The sequence below is a fragment of the Ananas comosus genome, unplaced genomic scaffold (assembly GCF_001540865.1).
Source record: "Ananas comosus cultivar F153 unplaced genomic scaffold, ASM154086v1, whole genome shotgun sequence".
NCBI classification, from domain to species: domain Eukaryota; kingdom Viridiplantae; phylum Streptophyta; class Magnoliopsida; order Poales; family Bromeliaceae; genus Ananas; species Ananas comosus.
This window is the reverse complement of record NW_017890930.1, coordinates 6,724-10,645: the sequence shown is the minus strand read 5'-3', so window position 1 is coordinate 10,645 and position 3,922 is coordinate 6,724.

Below are 3,922 nucleotides of genomic sequence, written 5' to 3'. Positions count from 1 at the left end.
AGACTTTGATCTAATAGTTGAAACTTTACATATAAATGAGTCTTTTTATAATTGAGCTCGCATTTATATTTTTATTTTGCTAAAAATTAAATAATAAAAATATATATTATATATAATTATTTATTTATATATAAAAATATAAATTAAATAAATTATATAAATATAAAATATATGTATTCGAGCTGTTATCGAGCCGAACACGAGCGAGCTAACCCCAGCTCGTATTCAGCTCGTTTATTAAACGAGCTGAAAAATCCGGCTTGTGTTCGGCTCGTTTACTAAACGAGCGAGCCGATCTCGAACTCATTTCAAGCCGAACACGAGCTAGCTCGCGAACAGCGAGCTGGATTGCCACGCCTATATGGAAGTACCATTATATATATGAGACAGCTGCTACATACCAATACCATAGTCGGCCTTGTCAAGACCGTTTCATTTTAGTAATTTTGTAGAGATTAGTCATGCATTTAGATGACATAGTGCTATTAATTCTCTAAAATTGATACAGGCCATCCCTAGTGCAGATGACAAAAGGTTTGATGATTAATACGTGAAGTTCCAAATTTGAAGCGTACTTCACATTTTTAGGTACGAGAAATTCATTGTGTAATCTCAGTATTCGGTGTGTATTCTTGTCAAGTAGTTTTATTTGTTGATTAATTGGTCTCATTTTATTCATGAAATGGATTGGATTGTGTGACGACCATGATCCGACAGATTGTTACAATTCTGGATGCGGCAAAGTCATTCTATTTGGCTTAATAAGAACCTAAGTGTAAGAAAATTATATGTACGCAGCGGAAGAAAATAACACAGTTAAAATTTTCTAAACTAAGATCACCTCATGTTTTGTTTTAGATCATTAATAATTTATCTAATTGATCTAATCAAATAGGATTTAGTTTTTCACCTTACACGGGTTGAGATCACCACGAAGTCAACAATCATTGGTAAGACTTGTTCATCCTCGCTTAGCTGTGCGCACACCCGGCCTCTACTCGCATCCACACGAAATCATGCCCTTAATCGAATTAGACAACTGCTTTGATCAGCGATTCGATCACGAATTAACTCTTGCGTCGATTTGAGAAGATGAATCAATCCTCTAGATGTGCTAGCAATCTTTTTGAAGATTGAAAAATGATGGATTAATTATGGACTTGAGAAAAGAGAAAGGATTGACGGCTAGGGTTTTCCTTTTCTTTTATAATGCATTCATTGTTTTTTAATAGGGAAAACTTCAAAATCCCCTCCTGTGGTTTCGTACTTTTTTATTTTAGTACCCTGTGGTTTAAAGTGTATCAAGTTAGTACCCTGTGGTTTCGCACTTTCTCACTTTAGTACCCTGTGGTTTAAACTATATCAAGTTAGTACCCTGTGGTTTTATTTTTGTATCAAGTTAGTACCCTGTGGTTTTATTTTTCTCTTAATGAAATATTAAACCATATGGTACTAAAGTGAGAAAGTGCGAAACCACAGGATACTAACTTGATACACTTTAAACCACAGGGTACTAAAGTGAGAAAGTGCGAAACCATAGGGTACTAACTTGATACACTTTAAACCACAGGGTACTAAAGTGAGAAAGAGTGAAACCATAAGGGAGGTATTTGAAGTTTTTCCTTTTAATATGTCATATGACATATATTTATAATGAGAAAACTCTAAGCCTAACCCAAATCCTAATCGAAATGCTATTTCGATTGGATTATCCACTAATCTTCAAGTTGGTTTTAATATAAACTAAATCTGAATCCTAATTCAATTCGTGTGTAACATTTACACATAAGTCCTCATATTATTTACTAATGATTAGTAAGTACACCATGCAATATTTACAATTAAATACCTCTAATTATAACAATTGCAAATTAGTCCTTTTACTAATAAATTAGTAAATTTAGTATTTAACTATATTATAATTGCAATTAACCTATCCGATAAATTTTTTATCGTCTCCTAAATATCGATCATGCGTGATTTCTTATGTGTGTTGTTGTGTTCCGGAGGTTTGGATAGGATTAGCTACAGTATTAGTGATTGGTTGACACATCTGGAGAGTGTCGAACTGAGTCGGAGTCGTTTCTGCACGAAATGAATGCAGAAATGGATTTGGCGCACCCAAAGGAGCAAAACTAGAGTTTTGCCACTTTCGGGCGCCCAGAACTGGGTTTGGGTCGCCTAGAAGTTAAGTGCTGAATCGAACAGATATTGGAAGCCAATTTGGATCCTAGTTTCGGGCGGCCAGAAGTGGGTCCGAAATTTTACTTTGGAAATATCGTTTGTATTGACACGTGGCTTGTGGTAGGTCAGGTCCGTCGGACCAAGATATGGGCGCAGCAGACCACGGGCGGAGGAACCGAAAAGGAGTATTTGTGCAGCCTGGAGGTTTCGGACACCCAGAACATGGTTTCGGGCGCCCGAAATCGCCCGTTTCTGCAAGAACAGCAGGTTTGAGTTATTTGTTCCTGAGGTTTATCTGACCATTTCTCCTCCCTATATATAGCTAGAGTTCGACCCCAGTGAACTCTTTTCACCTCTTCTTCACAGAGAAAGCCTATTTTGCACTTCAACCCCTCCAATTACCCAAATTTCCACAAGTTGAAGCTTGATGACTGCAGTTTCAGTAGAATTCCAGCAGCGACCTTCGACGTTTTGGCTCGTGTGCGACGTAGGAGGATCGGATTGCTCCGAAACTTGGTTTGTTGGTTAGCTGACTTCTTGGAGGTTTCGTGGTGCCAATTTGACAGAATTTGATTGAGGTTAGTTTGGTCAAATTACTATTCTTCTGGACTGCTACCGTTTTGGACCTAAAATTGAGTTTTCTTTGATTTTTATGGACCAATTCTTGGAGGAAGCTGGAATTTCGACCAGAGGAAGTTACTCCACTTTTCCCTACTGGTTTTGAGAGTGTTCTTCACCTGAATTGTGGATTTGGAGTTTGATAGGTGAGTTTTGACATTGGAATTGCTCTGATGGACTTTATAATGATTCACAAGATAAAAGAAAATTTATTTTTAAAAGTTTCAAAAATACGCACTACGAACGTTCATTTTGGAACGTGTGGATCGTCGATATATCGAAACCCCCGGAATACTCGAAAGTACCATACTTATGAGTACAAAAGGCTCTAATTCGTACACGCATGAAACACTCAGTTACTCCGTAGCCGACTTCCTCTTCTTCTGCTCAAAGTCTCGCCGCCTCGGACCTGAGGACGGGTCAGGTCTCGCCCGCCAAAAGGAGAAACGCGGTTCTCAGGGCTAGCGTCAAGCACTAAAATCACTGGGGACCGGTCTCTCCTTCAGGCGACGGTCCTGAGAGTGAAAAACTCTCAGGGTCCTTGTCAGAATTCCAAGTTTTCGAACTTTTTAGGTACGGAAAACATTCTAAACCCTTCCACCAAGTGTGGAAAGCTCGAATACATCCAAACACTCGAACTCGCAATTTGCAAGGTCAGTGCGTCACATACACTATTCTTGTATCCACCCACAAACCGTGGTGATAACAAAACAAACTACGGTTCCTAGAGCTAAATCTGGTAGTTTAAATATGACAAGTGTAAAACGCCAGTTTTCTTCATAAGTCAAGTTCAAGTGCCAAATGTATTATTTAACTAATATTTAGTCCAATTCAGATTTAAGAACCAAATGAATCATACTGATAGCGAGCAACTGAAATATAGAATACGCAAAAATCCACTATACATGCTAGCATAGAATTAGAAGGAAATCCGCGAAATTCGAGTAAGCATCACTTTAACCACACTCTAGCGGCGAGTCCAACAAGCTAGAAGTCACAAATCACAGGGTAGGCTCACCGTGAACACCTCAAACCAGAAAATACTGCCTCAAAGCTCTAAATACCAAAATATCCAAAAATTGCAATTACAACCCAGATTCAGTATTAAGCTAAAACTCCA